Source organism: Anas acuta, chromosome 21, assembly GCF_963932015.1.
Source record: "Anas acuta chromosome 21, bAnaAcu1.1, whole genome shotgun sequence".
In the NCBI taxonomy this organism is placed as follows: Eukaryota; Metazoa; Chordata; class Aves; order Anseriformes; family Anatidae; genus Anas; species Anas acuta.
The window spans coordinates 4,045,465-4,073,175 of record NC_088999.1 but is presented as its reverse complement, the minus strand read 5'-3'; the positions used below and the strand labels follow the sequence as shown (position 1 = coordinate 4,073,175).

General features: G+C 47.9%; 1 long non-coding RNA gene across 5 annotated transcripts; it reads left to right on the top strand.

Moving 5' to 3' along the window:
- The first annotated feature begins 622 nt into the window (after window positions 1–622).
- On the top strand, window positions 623–26,196 carry LOC137842995 (uncharacterized). Of its 5 annotated transcripts, XR_011089309.1 has the most exons (9): window positions 623–1,666; window positions 2,836–2,946; window positions 7,244–7,313; window positions 9,496–10,881; window positions 11,431–13,213; window positions 22,339–22,548; window positions 24,864–24,908; window positions 25,019–25,079; window positions 26,003–26,196. It is a non-coding gene; the product is annotated as an uncharacterized lncRNA (long non-coding RNA). The 5 variants fall into 5 exon arrangements; XR_011089312.1 differs by lacking the exons at window positions 22,339–22,548; window positions 24,864–24,908; window positions 25,019–25,079; window positions 26,003–26,196 and adding an exon at window positions 15,540–18,448 and having other exon boundaries at window positions 11,431–13,019; window positions 13,101–13,213; XR_011089311.1 differs by lacking the exons at window positions 22,339–22,548; window positions 24,864–24,908; window positions 25,019–25,079; window positions 26,003–26,196 and adding an exon at window positions 15,540–18,448.
- The last annotated feature ends 1,515 nt before the right edge of the window (window positions 26,197–27,711 follow it).

Genomic DNA, 27,711 nt, shown 5'->3' with positions numbered 1-27,711 from the left:
GAGGCTCCAGGAGGAGGGTTTGAGGCTTTAGGAGGTGGGTTGAGGACACCGGGAGGTGGTTTTGGGATGCTGGGAGGAGGGTTTAAGGCTCCGGGAGGAGGGTTTGAGGCTGTAGGGGGTGGGTTGAGGACACCGGGAGGTGGTTTGGGGGCACCAGGAGGTGGTTTTGGGGCTCCAGGGGCAGGGTTGGGGCACTGGAAGGAGGTTTTGGGGGTGCCGGGAAGTGGTTTTGGGGCACCGGGAGGAAGTTTTAGGGCTCCAGGGGCAGCGTTGGGGCTCTGGAGGGAGGTTTTGGGTGTGCCCGGAGGTGGTTTTGAGGCACCAAGAGGAGGTTTTAGTGCACCAGGGGGAGGGTTTGGGATGCTGGGATGTGTTTTTTGGGGTGCCAGGAGGAGGTTTTGGGACTCCAGGAGTAGGGTTGGGGATGCCAGGAAGTGGTTTTGGGGCTCTAGGGAGAGATTTTGGGGTAGTGAGAGGTTTTGTGGTGCTGAATTGAGGGTTTGAGGCTCAAGGAGGAGGTTTTGGGGCATCGTGAGGAGAGTTCGGGGTGCCAGAAGGAGGGTTTGGGATGCCAGGAGCAGGGTGGGGGCCCGGCCCTGTGAGGATGCCTGAGGTGAGGGGCAGGCCTGGGTGGAAGGGGGCGAGATGGGGCCCGGGGCTGGAGCTGAGGAGGAGGAGGAGAGGGCTGAGGGGACCAGGAGATGGGGTGAGGCCATGATGGGAGTGGGATGAGGGCAGGAGCACAGGACAAAGGGGGCACGGAGGCTCTTCCTGCAAAGGGAACGTGAGTTTCCAGCCCCTTCAGTAGTAGACCATGGCAAGAAAATGGGTATTACAAACTCTAGAGTTTCATGTGTGAAGACAAATACAGCAAACCTCGAAATTTCCTAATTAAAAAATCAATCTTTTTCTGAGACGGGGGTTGAATTCTTTTCAGCTCTCTAAACTGTCAGCCCAGGCCCCCACGCAGCATGGGATTGCCTTAAAAAATTGTGAGGCTTTTAACCAGAGAACAGAATTAATTACTTTGTATAATTGTACACTAGATTGTGCTGTGCAAAAATATCATGGAAACTCATTGCATATCTCAAATAACTTGGTCGTAAAGGGATAACATTCCTGCCACTGTGTTGTTTTAAAAGCACTTTGGTCAATTTTTCAAGGTTTTCTTGAAAGAGCCATGGGAGGTGTATGGAATAATAAATGGTATGGAAGGTTTTCAGCTCTCTGTTGTGGGTGGGCGACTCAGACCACTTCTGTTGCTGCTGGCCCATGGTTTACAAAGCAGGACACTTGTTGGCAATGCCAGCAGGAGGCCAAAGGCTCAGTGTGGTTTATTGGGGTGAGGAGATGTCTGAGTAGCCATAGCCCCTGCTCCCTCCGTCCTGCTGTAGGACTGGCAGGGCAGACTCACCTCTGAATCCCACAGGGAGCAGCTGTCCTGGCCAAACGGGGGCTGCCCCTGGGTGCAGTGTCTGTGAGGTTCAATGCTGCCTCTTCACTCAGCAGTTGTGAGATTTGGGCTTTGAAGTCATCACTCCAGCATGTGGGGTCGGATTAGGTATGGTGTGATCCTCTCTCTTTTCCAATTTACTTTGCCAGGCTTTCAGCATCAAAGGTGGCAGTTCCTGGAGCAAATAAGACCACTGGTTATGATGGAGCAGAGGTAAGTGCACCCAGAGGATCGAGGGCTGCATGCCAGTGAGCTGGTTGGTATTTTCATGCTGCCAAACACAGCAGTTGTAGTTGCAGGAGCTTCTTGTGAGCCTTGTACCCTCTTATGGAAAGGCAGGCATTGGGCATAGCTGCTGAAGCCCTGGCTGTGGTTGTGCAGTCACTGCAGCATGCCATAAATCGAGCTGATGATGACAGGGACAATCCAAACCCTCCGCACAATGCTTTTGTAGTTTCTGGGTCTCGGCGAGCAGAGGTGGTGTTGCTCTGTTGCTTGCAGCCCGTCAGAGGGCAGCACAGGACCACGGGTTGTTGGCTGGGGGTTTTAAGGTGGTGTAATTTGGCATCCTTAAGCCTGATGTGAGCGGCACAGAGCAGAGGAGCTAATCCTCTGAAACTTCTTGTGAAGCTAAGTGTGAATGTTCACTTCAGCCTTGCTCCAGAACATTCTCATTCCAGAATAATGTGTGAAATCGACCAAGAAAAGTTGAAATCGAAAGAAACGTTGATCATGATGTTTTTTCCTGCAGATGAAAGGTGTAATAAACATTGACTCTTACTACATTTTTGCAGGAGACTGAAAATCGTCTATCTTCATACTGGGTAGGATCTGTATCTCTGTCATTATTCTGTAATATGGCCAGTACTTAATACTCCAGAATATTAGCTGTTTAGAAACCATGAGTGTGTACAAATAAGATTAAAAACATGTTTACAGCTTGATTTATTTGTTTTCTGATTTTTGAACCTCTAGGGCATCGTCAGGTCATGTTACCAAACTCTTTCCTACAACATTGCAAAATCTGGCAGAAAATCAAGGCAGCTAGCAAGACCCACCACGGCTAAAACTAAGTTGAATAAAGACATTCAGTTGCCAACTAGCACTCTTTGTGCCTAGGTGTCACTTGTGATCCCTTCACACACTCATCCTCTTTGGAGTCCCTGCTGTGGCTGCCTTTCAGGTGTCAGCTTTCAGGATTTTTTTTTCAACATGGCAATTCATCCGCTGGTTAGCCCTGAGCTCTGCTTCGCAGAGCCCAAAAAGCTGTTGCTTGTTCTCTGTTATTACCTTACAGCTATCCAAAGCCAGTAGTTTGGTCTTTGTCACTTGATGAAGTGAGTCCAGTGTCTTTAATAACTCCTTTCCATTTTTCTTTCCAGCTGAGTAATACAGAACTTGCTTTTTCCTGGGATAATCCATAGAGATGGATATTGGGCAATGAAAGTGCAAGAGGAAGCCAGGACCATGTGATCGTGTTGGACTGGGAGAAGGTAAGAATTTTATATTCTGTCCCATGTCTGAAGTGATTGCTGTTTATGCGCCTAACCTTGTGAAAGAGCAAAAACACTGCCAGAAGAATATTACCTGAAAAACTGTTTATTTCCCCTTAAAAACTTGAGAACTGGCAAAGAGGCAGCTGCTTATAATAGAAAGACACGGGGATTCCTCTGTGCTGTGTGTGGATGTCAGCTGCCAGTAGCTGAAACATCTGTATGCCTTGTCACCTCTGCTGGGACAGTAATGATTTCATGCTCCGAAGACTTGGTCCTGAAAATCTCTGAGCAAATTCTGACTGACATTTACTGTGATCCACTGGAGGTGTGATCCTCGAGCCCCCCAAAAGACTGGGCGATGCTGGCGATGCTTCTTAGCTGGATGCTCTAGGAGCTTAGCTTGCTGAGGGCTGGATCCGATGAGCTTCAGAGCTCTGTTACCTCTCAAGAACTTTGACTGGAGTTAAGGGCCTCCTGGGAGGCACTCAGTGGTCTCAGCTTTTAAAATTAATGGGTTTGAGCCTGAGAATCTGGCCTGGGAGATTTTAATTTGAATCTGCTATTTTTAGCTTGAGCCTGAAACCGACTCAAATAGTTTTTCTGCTTTTGGTACTGTACATTACTGTGTTAGAGCCTTCCCTGTCAGTCTCACAGGTGCCAAGTCCATCCTCAGTCCTCAACAACTGTAGCCAATGGACTGAGATCAGGGATGAATTTGGCCAGGGATAGTTGAAATAATAAAGCCGATAAAAAATAAAGATATATAAAGCAAAAGCTCGAGCTTGGAATGGCTTCTGAGATTCTGAATGTAATTTAAGTAATCCAGGAGAAAATATGCAGTGAAATCTGTTTTCCATTATTGCATGAGATGGCATGTCTTAAATTTTGATCAAGCACAGGGTTTTTTATATGATGAAGATAACAGCTTAAAGTGGTGTATAGGTCTGGGATTTTCTTGTCAATAAAATACTTACAAATTATTGTAGACTTGTCATTCTTACTTATTTATTGATGAAAGTTGTTGTTCCGATCTTGATCTCACAGCAAGTCAAAATAATTTATGACTGAGTTCTAGCTGCCAGTGGTATTCTTAAAGGAAGTGGTAGTCAAAGCTCATTACTGATCCGTGTTTGTCCACAGCTTTTCTTAGCCAGACCCTGTTTGTTGTACATCAGCACTGTGCAGTGGCAGAGACCTGATGTTCTTCCAGAGACAGGTTTGCCCGTCTGTTCACAGTATTTGGTGTGGCACACCATTGTTTAATCCCTGTCCCTTTGTAGTCTGTATCCACTTCATATCTTTGCTGAGGGATGTCCTTACTCATTCCTCCGAGGGAGTTTCTTTGGAGGCCTCATCTGTCCACACGGGGATCAAGTAATAGACCACTGAGCCTCACCAAGCCACAATTCAGCAGGGGCCATCTAGGACTGTGGGTGTCATTAACTAGGAATAGGGTCAGAAAATAAGGCTGGTTCTTATTTTTAACATTGGTACTACAGGGAATTCTCCTGCAGGGAATTTCTGCAAATGTCAGTAAGTCAAAGGAGCGTTCCGGATGTTCACAGTATTAATTTACTAGCTGGCAGGGCTCATTTGTTTACATCCTCCATAAGCATCTCATGGGGCAGACTTAATCCTGGTTTTGGATGTTTGATTGAGAACAACTCTGGGGGCATCTCCCAGGATGTTTGTGTTCCATATGCAGTCAGTTGTGGGATCTTTGCCACTGATGTTTTAAGGTAAAATAAACAAACAGGCTTCGGGGCCTTTTGCACCCTGTTGGCGATGTTGTGTAGTTCTAAAAGTGGTTAAGCCAAAGACTTGATACGAGCTCTAATGATGTTGCTGAAAACACAAGACCCAGCCTGTTTAAAATTGTTGCTGTCTGCTTTCAAGACAACAGAAAACCCTGCTGGGCCTTCAAATGGTGTCTGAATGGGCCCAGCACAGGGGGAGGACAGTGCATCAGCAGGCAGGGAAGGAAGGGGAGGAAAAAGGAGGCTGAGCAGCATGGCCAGTGGGTATCACCCCCTAATGGGAGAGGTGATGGGTACCTGAGGGTGTCTGTCTTGGACATGGCATGGGTGGAAGGTGGCAGTGCCAGTTTACCAGTCTGTGTGTGTAGTGCAGTGCAGCACGTGTGGGAGAAGATCCACTCCCTGTTGTAGTTTCTAATTGAAGCGCTTCAAGCAGGTGCCTAGTGTTAACGGGGCTAAATCAGGATTTGAATGTTGTTTTTCTCAATCCCTACCATAAAGTACAGATAACAACACTGTCATGGGTTTCAGTCTTACCATGCTCCAAGCAGGGTGGGAGGTGTTCAGAGGCAAAGCTGGCATTGAGTGGAAGACCAGAATCGCGGAATCATGAAATATCCAGAGCTGGAGGGGACCCACAAGGATCATCGGGTCCTGTCTATGTCATATCTGGCTCGATTTGGTGCTCTTTGTTACCTGCAGTCTGAAAACAATACTGAAAACAGCAGCAACTGGAGTTTGCTGGGACCTTCTGCCTAACCCCACAAAAGGCCGTTGATTAGAAAAACAACATGTGTGTCGTTGTGGCATGTGAAGGACTCATGAGGATGATTTCTGGAGCAGAAATCTTATCCTTGCTTGGATGCTGCTGGAGAACCAACAAAGAGGCTTCTCAGGGAACTGTCAGAGCTCACTTGTCTTTTCTGTCTCTCCAGGAGCTTGTGTAGGTGAATTGGCATTTACTGCTGGTATATTTCTTCCTAAAACTCTGGAAAAGGTAGATGAGGTTCTCCCGACAACTGTTCCAACAGCAAGGAAAACCAGCGTGGGTTTGTAAATAAAGGTGGGGAGAAGCTCAGTAGTGGCACAGGAGAGAAGGATGTGGAGGTTTCAGTGGACCACAAGCTGAATATGATTCAACAGTTGGTGCTTTGTGGAAACAACTCGTTTCATTCTGGCATGTCTTAGCAGGAAAGTCAGGTGAGGCACAGGGGCAGGAATTAATCATGCCACTCCAGTGGGCTGCAGTGCTCCCAGCTTGGAGCATGGTGTTTTAAGAAGGGAAGTACACACAGGAGACCAAAGGAGAACACGAAGAACAACCAGAGGTCTAAAACTCTAGACCGAGGGAGGAAGCTGAAGGAGCTGGATTTATTTAATCCAGGAGTCAATGATGAAGGGTAGGGTTTGCTAAGGACAGTCTTCCAGTGAGTGAAAGGTAAGAGGGCTGACTCAGTTCTCCTCTAACTCTGCTGTAGGTAGGATAGGAAGGCTGCTTAACTTCCAACAAAGCACATTTCAGTGAGGTTTTCTGTAGAAGGTTTCTTCTTATTAGGCAGTAAGCTTCATATGGGAATTTGTGTGTGGTTTTTATAACCCCCTGAGTATGGCATACATATGCTTGATAATACATGGGAGGGTTGGAGCTTTCCTTTGGGGCTGGGAACAATTGCTCCTCCTGCGTGCTTGGAACACAGGCACGCTCAGTGCCATTGAGAAGCAGCAAGCTTGAATGGGTGGGAAAGGTGTGCTGGCATGGTTCTGGTGCACAGAAACGTTGATGCCATGTGCAAATCTCCCATCCACTCCAGTAGTATTTTAGGTTTGCAGTGTAGCAATGCAATTGTCTATCCAGAATAAACTAGAATAAACAAAAGCCGACCATTTCCATGAATGAGACAATCACGGGTACAATTACTGAAGAGACAGTCTCAAGGGAATTTTGTAAGGATTTACACCACATTTACACCTGAAACTTCAAAAATAAACTAGTTCTAATGAATGAGAAAGGGAAGGGGAGATGAGATGGTATTCATATCTCTTCCAGGATGGGATACCTGTGTTTTTGCATCCTGCAGGGTACATTAAATCTGCAAGGCTGCTCTGAGACTATGTAGGTATAGTGAACGCTATAGATGCTGAAATTCCCTGGATTTGATAGAGCAGGATCCATTTTTGGAGCAGAACATTCTCTCCCTCTACCCAAAGAGGCTGCTTGAACTGATTCTCTCAGGGAGCAGAAAGCCTGTAGCCACTTAGATCTCCTGGTTGCCAACAGTGCCATTTACCTAGAGCTTCTTTGTTAGTGATGGTTGAGTGCTGAAAGCTTCAGAAAAATCAGTCAAACATTTAGATTGCTTCTCTGATTAAAAAACAAAACAAAACAAAAAAACACAACAGGATCAGGAAATTAGGTTGGAATTCTTGAAGAGTCTTCTAAGTTTAAAAAAACTAAAACCTTGTTATCTGAACTCTTTGTCTTGGAGTGGCACGCTCTCAGAAGTAAACTTCATAGTTTGCTTATTTCTCTTCAAAAGGTTTTCATCAGGTCCTGGTACTGGGACAGAAATGGAATGAGAAGATTCTCTTGAGCTTGCTCTTGTTTTGGTGAGTGTTGACCTTAAAGGAAGGTAGAGGTCCTCTCTCTTTCCGCTTTAAAGCTTAATATGGGAGGGTTTTCATAGGCTTGAGTTCTGCAGCCAGGGTTCAGCTCTTGTGTTTGTTTTCATATTTTTATTTGTTAATTTCAACCCAAGCAGTTTCTCCTACTTTAGTGTTCTTGGTATTGAAGATAACTTGAGATAGTTTTAAAACCCTCTGTAGCAGTTTTCCGGGTACTCTTGGCTTTGATGAAAGAGAGCTGGTGCCCATATAAAAGCATCCAGGGAAAAATGATTCACGTCCTTCTTCTGTGTGGTAGAGGGGCTAACGGTGTCACCGTTGCTGCATCTGGCACACGGTGAACAACTTTGATCTCATCACTTGCCTTTGAACCACTTGCAAGCCCTCAAGCTTTTTGGTCCTTCATTGAGTGCTGCTGCTTTCGGAGCTCACCCCTGCGAGCTCAGCACAAGCCTTTAGACCTAAGGAAATAAAGCCAAAAGGCTCATAAAGGTGTCTGGTTTTAAAGTTGCCATGACCCATGATGAAGCCCTTCCTCTTGCCTCCAGGGGCTGGAAAGTTAACCGTGGACAACCCCAGCTTGTAGGGTGATGAGGATTTGCAGGTCACGTTACTGGGTGGTGTGCTGGAGTCAGAATCCTTCCTAAAGAGCTGCAAATCTTGGCCAATCATTCCCAGTGCTCTGAGTATCACAGGTATTATTGAAATCTGGAGAAGTCTGAGCAGTGAGTAGATCTTTGATTTATCAACACATGGTTCCACGGGGGAGGCAGAGATGAAAGGCGGATGGGTTCAGTCATTTCAACCACCCCATTGTTCTCCTGTTTACAGCGAGTTGCTGCTTCTTGGACAAGGTGGGAAGAGTCTGTGGGATTTTGTTCTTTAACAAAAGCATCCTTTCTCCACAATGTTAATTACTCATTTGTGCCAAATGGGGAATGAGAAACAGAGTTTAAGGATCTAATTAACATTTGCTTCTCCTTTCAACAGATTAGTCTTTACACTCATAAGCTCTGCGATAAAACTATTTTATTTTAGTTTCCAGTCATCTGAGAATCTTCCAGCCTCCACAGAATCTGAATTTTCAGGTTAGAAAACAACTCAAAAAGCAAAGCTAGAAATAATATCCTGCTTTTTTTTTTTTTTCAGAAAGGACAAATATAAGTCTTTTGTTCATATACCTTTTTTTTTTAGCCTGGCAGTGATTACTGTACAGGCTTGAAGAAGTCCCTGTTAACATGAAAGCTTCTTCACCACTCTTTTGTTTTGACAAACCTATAGTGGGCACAGTTTAAAAATATATATATTTTATCCTCGTTTGGCTTATTCCCATACAGTAATAGGTAACATAAGGCACCATTATAGCAGTAGGACTGTGTCTAAGTAAGGCAGTGTTATCTTTACCAACACAGGCTGGCATAATTAAAGTAGTGTTGAAAATGCATAGGTTAGGGTTATTGCTTTGGATATATATCAAGGAATGTTACTTTTTTTTTTTTTTTTTTTTTAATAAAAAAGCATTGCTTCTCAGAAATAAGGACTACAGGGTTTGATTCAAAGTTCTTAATTTCGGAAAGCATTCTGAGGTTTTCTAAAGGTGCCATATTTAGTCATAGAAATAACAAAATGAAAAATACATAAGAGTATTTATAGTAAGAATAATGAAGATTTATAGGGTAACGATAGTTGTAGTGCTCCTAGCCTAGGAACTCTATATGGAACAGAGTGATTGAATGTTTGGCTTCTAAAAAGAGGAAAAAAAAAAAAAGAAAAAAAAAAAAAAAAAAAAAAAAAGCACACAACAAAAAACAGATGAATAATGGAAAACAAATCCTTTCTCTGGTGAAAAGCCAAACCTGTGTTTTGAAAATTAAATGTTTTTTTGGGTTAAGCAGTGAAAAAATGGACTTGATCTTTGCAACAGCTTGGATTTATTATTGGAACCATTTGGCTGTGCCATAGAGGAGAGGAATTTTCTGGTAATTAGAGCAAGAAGCTGGGAGTCAGAAGCGGTAGGGTCTGTTTCTGGCTCGGGCACTAGCACGCTATGTAGCCTTGGGAAACATGCTGCCTCATTTGTACCTTGGCTTTCCCATCTATAAAATGGGGCTAAGGAAATCATTCAAGCTCACAAATTGCATGCACTAATTAAAGAACATTTCCACAGCACCTTCAGGTCTTTACTGCTACAGAATGGATTTGCACAAGCATGCACCTCAAACCCTTTTTGAAAAATCCTGCCCCAGACATTTACACACCCGATTGCCCGGATTCCTAAACCCATGTGTGGGCATCTAATTGAAAACGGCCCGATTTCCAGAAGTTTGTCTGCTGATGAAGAGGAACGCGCTGGGGAATGTTTCCTCTGCAAACAGAGGGATCACGGGACTGCCTCCCAGCAGGATCCTGCCACTCGCCTGGACCAATTTCACAGCCCCCCGGCTCCCCAGCCTTGACCCACAGTCCCCGTGGGCTGTTCCTACAGAAGCAGGTGGGGAACCATCGGCTTGCTCAGCGCCTGCAGCTGGGTCTCCAGGGGGTGCGGAAAGGCTCCTCGCCCTGCTGGCTTCCTTAGGCAAGCAGCAGTCAGGATTAATTTGACTAATAGCTGCGCATCCTTGCAGGAGCTGCCACCGGTGTCCCCGAGGCCCCGTATCTGATTTGGCTCGGGGCTCCCAGCGGTTCAGTTTCTGAGCCACCAGCTGTCAGCCTTAGAGCTACTCGGCCGCCCCTGCCTTCGGACGATGCCGTGGTGGGTGAGTAAAAGGAATGCCGTTCGCCTTGGACGCCGTCCCTCCCCACGGCAGAGGAAATGTGCACTGACAAGGCAGGAAATTCTCGCGAACCACAAGGACCTGGAACTTGCCTGCCGGCTTCCTGTGGGCCTTACCCGACTTTCAGCCTGGGTGTTTAAAGATTATTAATAGCGCTAGTTGCGTTAACAGGTTTATGTTTTTCTCCTTCTGTCAACGAGGTTGTTTCTTCGTGTGCGACCTGCTGGCTGGTTTTGTTCCAAGCAGCCGGGGGGGGACCCAGGAACGTGGCGATGCCTTCGAGCTGATGGGCAGCCAGGTGGGGATTTCGCCTCGTGGAAGGCTCTCGGTCACGAGTGGACAGGCTCTGAAGCCTCCTCTGCAAAACAAATAGCTCCGAACTGGGACAGGCTCAGGATTTTGTTTCACAAGGATTCCTTTTCAGCAGCGGTGCGCTTCTGGACGCAGCCACTTTCTCCTTGCTGTGGCTGCTCATTCCTGTCCCCGCACTGCTCCCTTCTCTCATCCTCTTGTAACCTCTGCATGGCTGCAGGGTGGCCCAGCGAGGGAATTGACCTCAACTTAAAAAGAAAAAAAGCACAAAATCCCCTTTTATTTTTTTTTTATTTCTCTTTAATTCATCTCAGTTCTCTAATCCATATTTGAGCTGCAGAAACAAGTCTTAGAGACCATGAGGGGTGGAAATATGGAAGCTGCTTAAGCAAAAACAGCAGCTTGTGCAACTAGAGGCGAAGCTGAAGCTCTCTTTTGCCCTGCCCTTGAGTCATGAGGACCTCAAAGTGAGTTTTGGCTGCAGCAGCGAGCAAGACATATGTGTGTGGTTGGGAGTTTGTGTCCAAGGAGACAGTCTGTGTCTTCAGTGTTTGGTCACTGGGTAGAAAGCTCTGCTATTTGTTGGGCATGAAAGCTCTGCCATGGTCAACAAGCTCACAGACTGGCTCTAAGTTTGCAGGAAAAAAGGGTTGTAAGGAGACTGCAAAGTGCCAGGTTCTCTACATTTCAGAAGGAATGTGAATTTTTAAACTAAGTCCTGCATGTTCAAGGATCAGTGCTTCACTTTTTATTCTTTAAGGCATATCTTTGTGCAACGTGGCAATGTGTGCTTTGTGCAACATGGCAAATAGGAGAAACTGGCCATCATTCTAGGCAGAGTATGGGACAAATCTGACCATGGTGCAATAGGCAACAATGTTTTGGTGGTTCAGGTTCTCCTGAGCCTCCTAACATCTCTTGGGGACACAATCAGACACAGGGAAGAGCAGACCTAGTTTTTAAGTGTGCTCAGTGCTTCCTGCAAATGTGATTTCATCTTCTGCTTTCTTCTTCAGCTGCTCGTGCTTGGTGCCTACCACAACAGATCTGCAGCTGGCCTACAGGCAGCTGCTCTGCTGTGTTTGGAGGAAAGGTGAATTTTACCTAGTGAAGCAAAGGAAGGAGATTTGGGAACACTTGTGCAGCTGATAGCACACAGGATGAGGAGAGCAGGCTGTCCTCCGCAATGTCTGCACTGCCATTCACAAGGAGTTAAACAGGGCTTATGGGGTGGGCTGGTTCTCTCCTGAGCAGACTTTTTCACATGAAGAAGTACAGAGATGAGTAAGAGTTCAGCTTTGTTTATTCCAGATTTATTTTGGAGTGTAAAATGTATTGTAAACAACTTTCTTCATAGAAAAGTATGTGCATGAAGCCTGTTCTGATTTATTTTTTTCTGTTGTTCAGATTTAGCCCAAAGTGGTCCTAGTTTTCCCCAAATGTTACTGCTTTTAAAAATAAGCCCAACATGTAATTTCACTTACTGTATGCCTTGTGTTTGTCACGCAGAACAATAGCCCCAGCAGAACACTAGCTCCGAACGGCCACCCTGAATCTGAGCTAGCAGTGCTTCCAGTGCAGTCAGAGCAAGAACCCTTAACCCTGAGCAACACAAACAGATCTGGGATTCCTCCCTCGGTCTGGACCCCCCAATTCCCTTTACTGGGTGCCTGGGACACGAGCTTGCTTTGTTCATCCTTCCTGTCCATTGTGTGGGGTGTGAGGAAGGGGAGATCAGAGGCATTCTTTTCTTATGATCTGGCTGAATCTCTTTTTGTTGATTTCATAATGCATGGCGGAGCAACTGGAGCTCCCTCCTGGGACCAAGCTCAACCCATCAGGCTTCCTTTCTCCTGACATCTCTGCTGACCTTCATTTCACTCTTAACTGCTCTGTCAACTCAACAGCCCCAGCGTGTTCCCTGACCTTGCAGCATCACTGCAGAAGTCTCTGAGAGTGACTGGGCAGCCTGGTGGTGGTGGACTGGCAGCACCGAGCCCTGAAGCATGTGAGAGTTCCTTAGAGGTCAGATTTTGGATCCATCTGTTGCTCATTTCGTCCCAATTAACTGCTGAGATCAGCTAAGGTCCCACCCAATGTGATAAGGCTTAGAGCTGCAGAATACTCCTGGAATATATCTACACGTGGCCAGTCTGCTTGTGCAGAGTGATGGCAGGTCCCTGCTCCCTGCTGGTGCCACGCTGGGGGTGCTTGTCCACCTCTCCTCCCTGGTAGGTAGTTCTGCCTCAGCCTTCCCTCTGCAGCTAACTGTGTGACACAAAGAAGAGGTCTTCTCGACCTTCCTGAGCGTTTCCCTGTCCTTCCTTGCCCTCTGCTCTCATGTTGCATTCTCCTCTCCCCAGGAAGGCAGCTCCCAGCCAGCCTTGCTTTGTCTCCGTTTGAAAAGGGTCATGCAGAGCCCCGGCAGTGCCAGGGGATCTCTCCAGTGCTGTTATTCCCATCACAGAAGTGGATGAAGGTTATTTGTGTTTCTTTTTCACCTTATTTCTCCTGGAATGTTTCTTACAAAAGTTCCTTGTTTTGCAGAATAGACACCATCCACCTCTTCAACCACTCTCTTGGCCATCTCTTCTATTTCCATAACGTGAGCCCTCCTGTCCTGAACCCCTCCTTAGCAATGGTCAGGGTGCCTAAAAAGACCTGGACTTGTGATTTCTGTTGTCAGATGTCATGGAAAGAGAGGGTGTGACAGGTAACTCTTGGCGTGGCCCCTCCAGGAGTGCAGATCAAGCTAGCAACAAAGTGAGGATGGAACTTTAATTTCCAGGAATGGCTTTGGTAAGAAAGAGGAAAACTTATTGTGTTTAATTTTTTGTTTTTATCTAAAGATTGCAAAGCATTTTATTGGATAACACTTGACTATTTTGCATATATGGGAAAATGGGGCGCAAAGGAAAATTACTGGGGCCAGGTGATGGCTGTTTTAGGGGGGGTAGCCTATGGAGCAAGCCAGAGTCTACCACTTCTTCTGTGCCAGGTCCATGAATCCTATTTGCTTGTGTGAAAGCTGTGAATCACGCTGAAGCTTTCGCACTCCACAAGTCTAATCAGAGCTGTCCCGAGGCTAAGGGCTGAGTGCATCAGAGAGTGTTGGAGCTGAGTAAAAACATTAAAGAGGAAGAGAGGTGGGTGGCTGCTTCTCTTGTGTGTTTTCCTCTAGCCAGACTTAGACTTGTGTGATCTCCTTGATTCCTGTGGGTGAGTCTTGTCTTACACTGCTGGACGTGAAAGGAGGGCTGGATCCCGTACTGGGACTGCTGAACAGTCCCCAGGGCTGCCAGTCCTGCACACTTTTAGGCCTCCTGCCTATAATTGCCTCTCAGGGATAATATTACCCACACTGCGTGGTACAGGAGATCCTGTGAATGTGTTGCAGTGCCTGCACCGAACACCCACCTCCTGCACAGTGCAGATCCGAACCCTGGGGCTTCTCCAGAATCCCACAACATCTTTGCCCTCTTTGGTCCATGTAGAAGTTCAGGAGCAAGTGAACTCCGAGCACATCACCTTGGCTCTGTCTGAAACCAATAGCTGGGACCTGTGGGACAAACTGGACAGCAGGAGCTCAGTCTTTTCCTGTTCTGTTGGCTGTGTGGAAAGGAAACCTTTATCCTGCCACGGCAGGCTTTGCATGGCTGGCGAGATGCGTGTGGACCGGGAAATTGCATTCCTCTAACGCATCGAGGATGGGTGGTTGGTGCCAGAAGCAGGATGCTGGGTTTATCAGGCCACTGGGCTGACTCTGGACAACAATCCCTGTGTTCCCCAGCCTGACGGATCAGTGAAATCTTTTGTCTGATCTCAGCACTGCTTTTAGCAGCTGGCTCCGGGGAGAAGGGAGGAACGGCCTCCTGCAGAGCCGGGCCCTACAAAGCAGCCTGTGTGGGATGGAGGGTCCCCTGCTCGAAGGGGGGTGCGTGTGTGTGTGTGTGTGCACGCGTGCAGCGGGGGGAGCACTTCTGGCAAGCACTGAGCTTGTCCAAATAAACAAAGGCTAAAAACAGCCCGGCCTCGGCCTCTTGAGAAACCCTGCAGCAGATGTTGCCAGTGACTGTAGGGCCTTGTTGGGAATCCCATGGATAATCATTGACAGCAGGGAAACACATGGCAGCGTACGGCAAGGCAGAGAGGGCCCTCTTTGTTCGCTGAAATCACTGGAATATCTGTCTTGTCAGGGCTGGTGAAAAGGCAGGGCCTGGTTCAGGCTCGGAGCGGGGAGCGAGCGGAGCTGCCTTCGCTCTTGGCTCGCTCGGACGCTTGCTGTGTGGCCCCGAGCAAGTTGCCTCCTTCCTCTCTGGTTCCTCCTGTTGCACTCTGAGGTCAGTGATAGAAAGCTGCTTCCCTGGGGGGGTTTGGCCAAGCTTTTAAACTTTGCAAGGTGCTTTGTGGCTGGGAAGCACCGTGTGCACCATTGGTAAATGTTCAACACTGGCGTACCATTCACACGCGGCTCAAAAGAGGAGCAAGGCTGAGAAGTCCGGCTGAAAGGCCAGCTGGTTACAGGGCTGCTGGTTTTGCCACCAGTGAAAATGAGAAATGAAGCAAGGAGAAAAAGAGGCCGGCTGGGTACCGTGAGAGATCAGACTGGAACACGCTTGGCCTCTCTTCCATGAAATGCTTTTCCCTCTTTTTGCTGCACTGTGAGTTTGTTTTTTTGGCTCTGCTACTCGGTGATTTGTGTTCCCCCCTGGGTCTGTGTGCAGTACCCACATCAGTCCCGTCACACCTGAACACCACCTAGCAGCCTGGTCGGTGTCAAGGTCTTCTAACCGTTGTCTGAAATGATGTTTTATGGGTCGGGGGCATCCCCAGGGACACAGCAAGGCCTTTTGTGTGAGAGAGGAGAGAGAAAGCAGATGTGAATCGGTGTGTTAGTGGAAATTTCTTACAGGGGGCGTCCACAAAGAAGGAACATGGACAGGTGCTGCTGTAAAAATACACAGCTGCACATCTGGGCCTCAGAAACACAACAAGCTGGCACCAGCACCTTTCTCAAAACAGGCTTTTCTCTTCTGCTTCATTTTTTATTCCTTCTTGATGCTTTTCCAGCCTCCCTCACAGGAGCTTATAATCTGTCTACTTTATCATTTATCATGCCTTCTAGGCTCAGACTCGCCGCAACTCACACCCCTCTGAATGAAGCAGCAGCAGATTGTTCCCATCTGATCCCATTCCTGCTAATGCTGAGAAGTTATAATCGAGATAAAAAGTCACATAAGTGGTAAACATGCCAAGAAGCACCAAAATGAGAGCGTGTGGAGCTAAGGAGAAAAGACAGGACTGTTTCATGTGATTGGCAGTCAAGCTAGGAGTATGTGGTGGGAATTACCTCCTGTACCAGTTTCACCATGGCATGGTGTTGTCTTCTGAGGTCTTGTGATTGATCTCAGCAGATGTGAAGGAATGCTCAGAGTCTGCCTGCTCAGTGTGAAAGTCAGTGATTGAGTGATTCTTCACAAGCTGCTTGTCTAGCATCAACAGAGTGATACATCACAAGTCTGAGAATACCCGAAATCAGTGGCTGCTGGTGAGAATGTAGGATTTGGGTCAAGTCTTGTCTTCACTGTTGCTTGCCATGTCACCCTGAAAATAGTTGTTTCTCTCTTGTCTGTGAAAAGGGGGGCACTTACTGCTTTTGGACAGTGCATTGAGAGCTTGGATATGGCTGTTTCATGTTTTTTGGAAAGCCTGGCAGCCCCCTTTAGCTGGGTAGTGCTGGTCACAGAAATCCATCGGTCAGAGACGTGGGGTTAGTGCAGTGGGAGCTAGGCCCCTTGGGTGGAAAGTCAAATAGGTGCTATTTTTCTAAATACCCGAACCTTGGAGTTGACAGTTCTGTAGGAAAGTGACCGATTCTGCAGAAAATCCTTTTCTTCTCTGACTTCTCACACAAGTTTTTATTGATCAGATCTGAATGACTTTGGTAGTGCAAATAGGCTCCCGCAGTTCTTGGGCATTTTAGAAAGCCTCAATGGTGCCTGCTTGTAAACTCTATTCATACAGAAGTGCATCAGCAAACAGCCCTTTCTGGTTCTCCCACAACACAAACCTTTCTTCTCATAAAGGAGGAATAGGAACTGATTATCTCCTTACCTGCTGTGGTCACGTTACACCACAGATCTGTCGATTCAAGCAAGTTATTTTTTATTTACGTTAACCCAAACCACAACTGGCCTACAAAACCTACAATATGTTTTTTTTCTGCTAGATCTCCTGCTGTCCTGGTTGTCCCAGTGACTGGTTAGAAGCTTTTCTGGTGGGGTGCTGGGGAGGAGAGATATCACTCCAGAGCAACCCGTGTTTTGAAATATCTTGGCTCTCGTTTGCCTCGGAAGGTTATAAATACTGTTCCCAGGACAAACATTCTCCATGTCTGAGAGCTAATGAGCCAAACAGCTGCTCTGAGGCTATCCACCTCTGACACCAGTAAACACTAAGCCATGTGAAAAAGATTTTAACGTGCCCAGACGCTCCGATATAAGAGGTTGTGTGTGTGTCTAGAATGCAGCTTTCTTGCCATATCCATTTTGCACCTTCAAAGGAAAAGCCCTTGCCTGACCATCCTCGACACCTGTAACCATCAGAACAAAACCAGTACAGACCATAATCTCTTGGACACCGGTGCAAATCCAGCTGTTTTCAATAAAGTGCACTGTGTTTACGGAAGGAAGAGAGCATAAAGTGTCACAAACATCTCTCTTAGGAAAGTATGTGCTTTTTGTAAGGGGCCGTCTGAAATGTGCCCCATGCAGATGGTATTCACCGATATCCTCTGGCTGTCTGAGCAGCTTCAGGTCCAAAGCACCAGTAAATCCACTTTAACTGGCTGACTAAACTGGGCTTATGTCTGCTTTGCACCACCAGAACAATGAAAGGTGTCCTGGCTCATGCTGACGCATCTGACCTAAAGCATAAAAGAATTTGTAAACAGGATCTGGGAAGCGTTTGAAGAATCAAATAACTTTGTCTGTAAATTTATATCAACACAACACAACTGTCCAGGATTCGCTTCAGAAGTGGCATAAACAGGAGCCTTAACCATATGTCAAACCCAAATTGGTCAGAAAAAATGTGCAGGTGATGTTACAGGCTATTTTGAAGTCCTGAGGAGCTGGACGAGTGTGCAAGTGTGAACATCTTGTGTAGAATTTTCTGCTTCTCAGCCATGCAGGATCACCAGGATCACCAGGCCTTAATTTCAAGACTTTTTCCCATTAGATGCTTTCCATCTCCCAAATTCCAACCAGTGGCAAACCTGGCCCACTGAAAATAAGCTGAATGCAGTTGCAACTAACTGTACATAACCAGATCCAGGAGAGCAAGAGCTTTGTTATCAGGTGGATCTCAAAACTGCATCTGATTCTGGTTTCAGCAGTAGCTGCATAAGCCCAGAAGAAGCTCCTTTGACTCTGCCTGAGCTCCTGGCACCAGCGGGAGCAGCAACAGTTGTATTCAGGGGCACCCATTCCTGATCCGGGGCTGTGGGAACCATTCTTTCTGCCTCATGCCTGAGTCATGTTGACTTAAACCCAGATGACTTTTCAGTTCAGGCAGTGTCAAGGCAAAGTTGTGAACGGGACCTTTTCATTCATGTTCCCAGTAAGCATGTATCTTCTTAAAATGAAAAAAAAATAAACTAGGTCAGTTGAGCGCATGAAATAGTTCTGTCTCTCTTGTTCTGGGCTTTAAAAAATGTCCCAGTTGCTTAAGTGAAAATTGCTGTGACTTAGAGAAATGCGTCCCAAGGCTCCTCGTTTCTTTGTCTGCCTGTCATTAATCTTTGTAAAAGTCTTTCTCTAAGAAATTTACTTGGTCAGTTTGCTTTTAGTAACTTGGGGTTGGATGCTGATCGTAGTTCCTCTGCTCTCATCTGGCATTAGTCTGGTGAAGTAAGTGGAGTGACTCAGGATTTATAGCTGTGTAAATGGGAGCAGAGGCGATCATCTCAAACCTGCTTGGTTCTTTAGCATCTGGAGATCATCATATATTTATTAAAAAAACAGAAAACAAACATCTAGTGATAACTGCTCTTTGAATCCCGGTCTTGACATTCTGTCTAACAGGGAGACGGGGTGAGGGTGGGAAGAGAACAAAAGCAGTGGGGGGTAAAGGAATTAAGAAATCTGGCCTTCATATGCTCGTAGACATGGGCAGGATACATTCCTATTCTGGGTTTTCTGTGCTTCTGACCCCTTGGATTCAAGGGAATTGCTTCTGATTTACACCCATTTGAGTGGAACAGAATCATTCCCTTTCCTTCAGCAAAACAAACATTTGTTACTTGGAAAGAAAAACAGAGGAATCTCAAAATGTGACCCACAGCTGAGCGGAAATTCTCAGTAACGCAAGAATTTGGGTTTTTCTAGTTTGTAAACAAAGAAGGAGGGAGCGTGTTGATGGATGCCATGGGGACTGCAGCGGGACAGTTCATGGGGCTGTGTAACCAGGAGTCATCCAGCCACGGGCACGGCGGTTCCAGCGAGGTGCTGCAGGTATGGGGAGGAGCAGGATGCTCCAACACAGGTGGGCTTTGAGCTCTGGGGATGCAGACAGCAGCTTCTCTGCTGGCTCTGAGCCCCCAGTCAGGCCACAACCTTGATCTTACAGCCCCAGCTGCTAGAAGAAATGGAGCTCCAGTGCTGAACTGAAGGTAGGCAGGGGTCTAAAGATGCAGACAAATGCTTAGGGTAATTTCCAAAAGCACCCTAGCAGCTCTAGTGCCAAAAGCCTTAGGGGAATTGAAGTGAGATCCTCAACTGGTGGAAACTGGTGTAGCTCCTCCCAGGGCTGACCTCTGGTCAGTCTTTGCTAGCTTTCTCCAGGTCCAAGGTTCCCACAGCTCTCATAAATATTCTCCATGGTCACCTATACTGAATGTTTTTGCCTTGCTTCCCCTCCATAAATACACCAGCACTATTTTGAAGTGCCAGCTTAACCTGAGCTGAGCTGCAGAGCTCCCTGACTCAGGGGCTGTCAGCCAGGTATGGAGAACCCAGCACAGCTTCCACCAAGAGAAAAGAAATACACATGCACATTCACACGCACACTGCTTGCTTAGCACACTCCATTAAACTCAGCATGAACCCCGGGCCCAGCCGTAACCCATGATATTTATGAATATCTTCCTGTAAAGGACGTGGAAGAAGAATACAGCTGCTGTGGAGCCCCTACCCTCCCTCCCCTTAGCTCATATCTCACACGTGTAATCTCAGCACTGGTCCACGTAGCTGGGGCTGGCAGAGCAGGGTCAGCTCCTGGCTGCTTCTCCATTCTGTGTAGAAAATGAGAGAACAGGAGAAATGCTTTTGCCCTTCATCCCATGGCCTGGGGAAGGCCCAAATCCCACTAGCAGCATATCAGTAGGACTTCCCCACTGAAGCCTGGCTCCAGCAGGGGCTGCAGCCGTGCTAGCTGCTGGCCTGGGAGGTGTTGCTGGCTCTGCACAAAGCAGGGGGAGATGTGTGGCCAGACCTGCAGCCCCCAGCAGGATGCTCTCTTTTCTAGCAGCAGAGGCTGCGGCACAGAGGCTGCTATAGGGCTGTTGTTGTCCAATGCCTTTGTCATCCTTCCCTGGGAAAAGGGCAAGCGTACGATACTGAGGAAGAGTTGTTACGACTTACCAGTCTGCATGACACAAATATGCTTCTTCCAGTTTAATTTTACAGTATCCTGAGGAGGGAGTGTGAAGAAACTCAGGGATTAATGGTTGCTGACTGTTCTTACTTCAGCTCTGCAGGTGCCATCCCAAATCCCGAGGTTTGCACTGCCCAATTTGCTCTTTCCTGGGGCAGAACAACCCAGGGTGCTCCCAGATTAGGAACCCATGTCCTGTACGTGGAACAGGGTGCCCAGGAGCCCCAGCTGCAGATGTGTCTCTCTCTTGGGGAATAGAAAGGACCTGGTTCTGATCTTGTCTTTAGGAGAGGCTTGAGTGGTACAGAGACCGTGCTGAGGTGGTGGTGGTGCTGAAGAGATCAGCACCAGACCTGTTGTCCCCTTGTAGCTTCCCTCTGCCAGGAACCGATGGGAGATGTTGCAGGAATGTGCGAACAGGAACACCCACGTTCATAAAGGAGCTCAAGCACCACCAAATAAAACTATCAGCCTTGCAAGAAGATGGGAGTTGCCAAACCCTGACCTCATTTAGCGGCCTCATCTGAGAGACTCCAGTGACAAGATTATTTTAAGGTGCCTTTTCCTGTGCTGCTGTGTCCTGCCTCCCAGCTACAAGGCAGCCTGCCCGTGCCAAGCACGCTGTGTGTCCCACCCTGCTGCTTCCCTGCCCTGCCACTCACCTGCCTCAAGGGTATTCACAGGGCATGACAACTTCAGGAGGCAGCTCAAGGAGACAGAAAACCCTTTCACAGCATCTCCTTCCCATCCCTGCTGTGCCCCATGTCACTTAGGAGTCACTGGCACAGATCAAGGGCTCTCCCTTTTGTCTGGTAAGTCACTGCGTGGAAGGCTTGGAACAAGCCTCTGCAGGGACAGGGATGGGGTAGCACTAAAGGGTCTGCTCCTTTTGAATGAGCTGCAAAGAGCTTCCCAACTGTCCAATTAAAATAACCCTGGGACAAAAATAGGATGAGAGAGTGCTACTTTAAAAACAAAGCAATTAAGCAAAGCCTATCCCTTCCCCTTCCCGGAGGCTCCTATGGAAGTGGCAGCTTTTGAGCCAGAAATCACTGCTGGGTTGGGTATTTCTGGCATTCGAACCCAAGGCAAGCGATGACCTCCCAGTGCTGGCTCTGGAGGAGAGGCTGCACCGAGCGATGGCAGCAGATGAGACCAGGCTTGCAGGCACTGACACGTCTCCCCTCAAGGCTAATCTTGCCATAGCCTGTGGAAGAGCAGAAATAAGATTGTGAGTGTGGGAAAGAGCCGAGCAGATGTTGGCACGAGCTGCACCAGCAGCCAGCCAAGCCTGGTGGGGGGCCGTGCAGCAAGCACCATGTCGGGCCTTGAGATGGCAAAGGGAGAATGGGTTTGGTCTTGGGCTCACGGATTTGGGTCTAACACCGTGTCCCTGAAAACTGGTGCTGACATAGCTGCATGGCTGTGGGACCCCTGGCAGGTAAGGGTGAGGCTGTCTGCCCGCTGTTAGCAGCACTCCTACCAGGGATCCTCGGGTCACAGGTTAAAGACCAGCTGCTGCTGCTGAGAACGCACGTGGCCAGGAGCTGAGCAGTTGTGTTTGGAGTGTAAAAGCCTTGACAATCACAACAGTGCTGCTTTAAATGTTCTTCTCTATCTCAGAACTCTTTGCTTGAGCTGCAGGATGACTGTCCTTGAAGTTACACTCAAAATGCCCAGGGAGTGAGTGCTGGGTACATAACTTCAGAAGTTCATCCTGCAGGGCACACGGCACTTGAGCCCCGCCGCCAGCTGAAATCATTCTCGGGTGAAACCAGGGGCTAACATAATCACTGCGGTTGTCACAGGAATGCCAGGGGTAAACTTCTGGCTTCGGTTACATCAGCGCAGCACCAAATTAACCTCCTGCTTCTGTTCCTGAGGTCCCTTTGTTGCGGGTGATTTTCCTGCCACAACATTCTTCCTTTCAACTCTTATTTTAGCTCATGTGAAGGATGAAAGAGGGTCTTGCAGCCTGGTCATGAGGCTGGTTCTTTGGGATTCCCTCTTGCCTCAGCACTGCCTGGGCTCTTCCCTTGCCTCTTTGAGTGGTGTCCCTTTGAAACATACCTAGGGCTTAAAATAGTCTCGCAAGCTCTTCCCCGTGCTCATTCTGGAAAAGCGAATAGCCTTTGTGCCAGCATGGGAATTTGTCTGATTCCTTTTGTTTCTCCAAGCTCTGGTCACAGGATAGCAATACAGACTAAGCTGACATATTATTCTGAGAAGAATTTGAAAAGCTGGAAATAATTTTGTTCCTTTTGTTCTAGGAAAGGGATCCACATGGCTCTGCCAGCCCTCCTTGTTCGGGGCAGAATGAACGGGTTGCGAGGCTTGCTGGCGTTTGAGCCGCGTCCTGGCCCTTGCTGTTTCCTCTGGAGGAAGATGAGCACAGCAGAGGAGGAACAAACTTCACCAGTCAAGGGGGCTTGCACAGGGACAGCATGTTTCAGTGCTTTAGCAGAAAGGCAGTGGCACTGGTGAGTCTGTGCAGTCGGTTATTTATTTCCCCACGTGGAACATCAGGGACAAATAGAGCTCTGACGGTTAATGCCAGAGTTGAGAACATTTCTGTGGTTTTTGAAGGTGTTGAGTGCCAAGTGGCCAAGAGCTGCCCTGGCAGGAAAACTCTTTTTTCCTTACCTCCCTGAAACACAGCCAGGCTCCATCGTTTTCATTTTCCTATCCCCCTTTTTTTGAGGTCAGGAAACTTTGGGCTCAAAATTTTAATAATTTTAGAATCCCCAATAACTGTTTTTTAACAAAGCCTCTTGACCTAACAGATTGGCCTATCTCTGCCAGGCAGGTCATTAATTTCCAGTCTAATGCACCAGGGAGAACATTGTGAAATGACTGCATAAAGAGGCATTAGAGTAAAGATGATTCGGGGCTATTTGCCTGGCAAAGAAACGGAACTAGCTACAGCTTTTCTTTTACCTGACTCATGACTGTATTGCAGGGGTCAGATTGGAAAAACAAGTGGACATTATTCACCTACAGCCTGCTTTCAGACCCATCTCTGTGCACCTCTGATGCCAGAATGACATCACGCTTCTGGGGGTGAAACAATTTAAACTATAGAGATGAAAATTACAGGTTTCAATGACTTCCTTAAAAAAATAGCAACAACAACAACAGACTGGGGCTTTGTAAAACTGCTTTGAAAGTGGCTGTTGCTGCATCTCTGGTGTAAAATGGTAAAACCTCTGAGTAGTCCATCAGGGTGGTTGTTTTACCATCAACAGAGTATTTTAAAGGTTATGGCAAAAGCCATGCTGCATAAAAAGGCTCTGAACTTAAAGGGCTTTAAGCAGGTTTGTAACAGTAATGCCGTTGTGCCTATACATAAAAGGGTATGAAAAATGCAGCATTTGTAGGCAGAACTAATAGCGTTTCACTGCTAGCTAATAAAACTGTCACCTCTAAATACACCAAGGGGGATTCTACCATTACACGCGTTTCTGGGGAAGGAGCTAGGGGACAATTGTTTGGGACAGGGGGCTAGGGGAGGGGAGAAGCAGCAGGTTGTGCTGAGAAGCAGCAGGCACCATGCAACATGCAGGCAAGCAGAGGGTGAGCACTGCATGGCACTGGCTCTGCTCCCATCAAAGCTCCACTTTCAGCAGGTTGCAGCCTGCTGAAAAACGTCATCTTCTTCAGCTTGTGTAAGCTCAGGCTGTCTGAAGGCAGCGATGGCTGCAAATACATCCTCTTTCCTTATCTTTTTTTTTTTGGGTAAAATTATGTCATTTTTTTATAACAAGTCTGTTCATGAAGCTTTCAGCTCGTGTCTTTTTTAAACATTTGTGATAGGAAATTTCTAAAAAATCTACTAGTAAGAAAACAAATGAAAACAAAACAAAACAAAACAAAACACAATTGTGACAGACCGACCTCACTGATGTGTGACTGTGAGGAAAGTAAAGAATTAGGAACATGTAAGTGAAAGTCTGACACCACAATTCACAACTTATTTTGCATCACTGTGTCAGCGTATAACTTACTGCGGGCTCTGCAGATCTTTGGAGGAAGATCAAGTTCTGTAATTAGCAGTGAAATAGTTGGCTTAGAGCTAATTGAAAGGTGTCTGCATTCCAAGGCTAACACTCCCTTCAGCTGGGAGAAGTCTCTGCCTCTCTCAAGGTGCAAGACTTGTGTTAACGCTGGCTCACAATCACAGCCCCAAGGGCTAGAAAGCTAATTAGGCTTGGTGCTGGGATTCATTTCTGCCATGCAGGGACAGGCTGGGGGGAGCCCTGCTGGGCCTGAACTTGCAGACCCCACTGACCCCGTGCCTCCGAAGCTTGCCCCTCTTCTGCATTGGGATCAGTTGCGAGAGAAACCAAAATAACCCAAGGGTCCCCTCCAACCTAAACTGTTCAGCGATTCCCTATAACAGGCTGGAGCTTTTCCAAAGGGAGAAGGGGCAGGATCCTACTGGAATCCCCACCCCTGCCAGGAGGCACAGGCCCACAGGCCGCTCACCCCACCAGACCCCTCCTCAGGGGCCTGTGGCCGCCTGTCGGGCTGGGTGAGGTGGGCGGCTGGGGGAGGTTTGGGGAGACCCCTTCAGTTCAGAAGAGCTGATCTGAGGGGACAAGTCCTGGTTTTTCAGGGCAGGGATCCCTGGAGCTTAGGTGATGCCAGAGCCCTTAGTGACTGCCCACTGCACAGTCAGGGGGTTGCAGGGCCGGTGCTTAATGCAGTAGCCAAAAAATAGAGAAACCTCTCTTTAGCACCCTCTCCTTCATAAGCCCTATTATCTGGAGCAAGTCCTTTTGTGCCCCATCTGTAGGATTCCAGTGAGGACCAAATCCTATAAGGACGGAGTGCTCCTCAGGTACGTCAGAGGTGTGCACCGCAGAAGTCCTCTAGACCAAAAGGCCTCCTTAAATGAGCCTGCCCGAGTCTGCCTTAACTATACCCTCCCTCCCTGCATTTTTCCTTCAGGATAATTAAGCATGCAGTAAGTTAAGAAGTGGAAAAACCCCAGGAAGCATCTCTTTCACAGGTGGGTGCAGCTGACTCTTTCCTCCTGCGGATCTGTGCAAGCCAAAAGCCTGGGCACAAACACTCCTGGCCATGGCCGTGGTTCACAACCATACCCAAATTTCACAGGTAGCAGAGGTCTCAGAAGATAACTGGTTAATTCGCTACCCAGTGGAGACGTGTGCTTGCCTGCAGGTGATGGATATGTTGTTGTTGCACCCTGCCAAAACCAGGGCACGGCGCGATTGCCCTGGGCTTTGCATTGCCTGTGAGGTCTGGTTTTCTTGGCGGACCATTGACCGTGTTTTTGGGCCCCGGGGCACTGCCTGTACCAGCACACCGTGGTGCTGAGCTTCTCCTGGTGCCCACACTGCCTCTGGGTTTGGGCTGCAGCCACAGCCAGGGCCAGAGCAGCCCAGGTTGGGCAGCGAGGCTGCAGCAGGGCTGCCTGTCCTACCAGGGGATCTAGTCCAGGGCCTAGTCCTGGGCCTGGCTGTCCGTAAACTTCTGCCCTCCTGGATGAAGGGAGATGTCCTCTGCTCACAGCTGTAACTAGCAAAAGCTTCACCCCTTCTGCAGCCAGGATCCTTCAAGGATAATAAAATATGGTAATGTTTGGGAAAGTGTTTGTTTTTTGCCATGTGTACAGCAGGTTGCAGCCGGCCGGGAGGCAGAGCACTCAAGCTGAACAGAGGAGCCCTCATTTAAGGATCCTGATCGTTATTTGCATTATTTGGGTGAAATCCTTCTGCCTGTGTTATGCAAGAAGTCGGGTCAGCTAGCTGTGGTGGTCCTAGCTGGCCTGAGAGCCTCCCAGCTGGCTGTGTCCTGGGTCGGGGCGAAAGGCCAGATTTCTCACAAGAGCAGAAATGGGGCAAAAGGGAGGGAGAGGAATGTCAAGTGCTCTGATTCAAACCCAAGGCCTGCTTTTCTTTTCTTTCTAAGAGCTCAATGCCTGTGGTACGCTGCTGTGGGGTGACTTCTTGTTGCAGTTACGTCCTTAAGGTGGTGACTTTCTTACTCCTCACCTGTTTTGAAGCAGGTGAGCAGTGGGGTCTGGCTAATGGTGTTATGCATCGATCGATGGGGTTCAATGTCGTTCCTGGTAGCCCCCTGGGTGCCCTTGGTTTTGTGCTCCATGGTAAGCTGCAGAGGTGGCTATGTGCCTCCTGCTGTGATCAGGCTTCAGGGGGGGCTTTTTGTCTGGCAAGCTCTGTACCTAAGCACTGTCTCTTTCTGAACTTGTGATGCCAAGGGTGTTTTTATATATTTACTTGCTTTATAAGGACACTGAGAGGCACTCCACCCATCCCAAGTTTTGTGACCTTCAGCAGGCTTTGATTTCGGAGTAAATCCTCAAATACAAAGGAGTGTTCCTCCCAGCACTAAAATAACTGGAGACTTTATCAGTGAACTCTGCAGCCAGGGACAAAGTTTGTGCCGTGCTTGGCTCCCATAGAAGATGGGCACAACAGCATGCCCTCAGGCCAAAGGATCTGGCAGGGGAGGCTGAGAGGGGAATCCTAGCCCTGCAGAAGCCACAGGGTGTTGCCTGTGCGGTTGGGATCTCTTCCCACGGCTGTGCTGAAGCAGGGAGGGAAGGCTTTTCCTGCCCTTTCCATCCTCGGGGCAGGGTAGCCTTTCCCACCCAGGCTGGAGTCGGACGTGCTGCAGCATTTAGCCTTTCCTGAGCTCTGGTGCTGCCTTCGTGTGATGCTTTCTCATGATAATTCACACTGACATCGTGGTACAGTTGATGCATATGGAGCAAAGGAGCTGGATGGGGCCATCAGAAGGCAGCTCAGCAGCTTTGGTCTTCCTCCACTGATTACAAGAAGAGACTAGAGAGATTAGACTTCTCTTGTAGATGCCTTAATTAAGTGTGGAAGGATTAGGTGGCATGAATCTGATCCCAAATGTCTCTCTAGGCTGGGGCTGAAATAGCACTGAAATTGAACTGCAATGCAGGGCTGGAAGGGACCACGTCTGCCAACGGGTCTCAGGGGGCCATGTGCAGCCCAAAAGCATTCAGAGATGGCTCATCCTGTCCCACAGCACGCAGACCTGCAGAACTCCCAAACCTTGCAGCAAATTTAGGGCTTTGACAAATGGTGATGAATTTGGGGGCTATAATCAGTAATATGCCACAGGTGGAGAAATTATCAGGCAGAAGGCAGGAACAAGTGCCCAGCCAATGCTAAGACATGCATTTTTATCCCCAGAGTACAGAAGAAGGCAAAAACCCCAGGGACAGGACTCCTCCGTGGTCCCAGATCAGGCAATCTCTTTAAGCTGACCATGTGAGCAGGATGCATCAAGCAGGCACCAGTGGCTGGGTATTGAACAATGAAATGAAATTCGAGAGTTTCAGGCCATCTCGTCAGATGAATCTCACCATCTCTGCTAGGCCAAATTTGATACAGCTTCAGTGAGGCTGGTAATGTTAAGAGGGCCAAGTCAGAGTGATTGCCTGTGATCCACTCCATCAGTGGCTTATGCTCAGACCAGCCAGCCATGAGAATAGAAACTGTCCTGGAAGGAGCAGTCCTGAGAGCCACCAGCGTGTCCTATGGGTGACTGAAGGCTGGGAGGCAGGGGACAATTCTGGCGGACTGGGTGAGCACCATGCCCTTTGCTGTGCTGCTTGCTCTGTT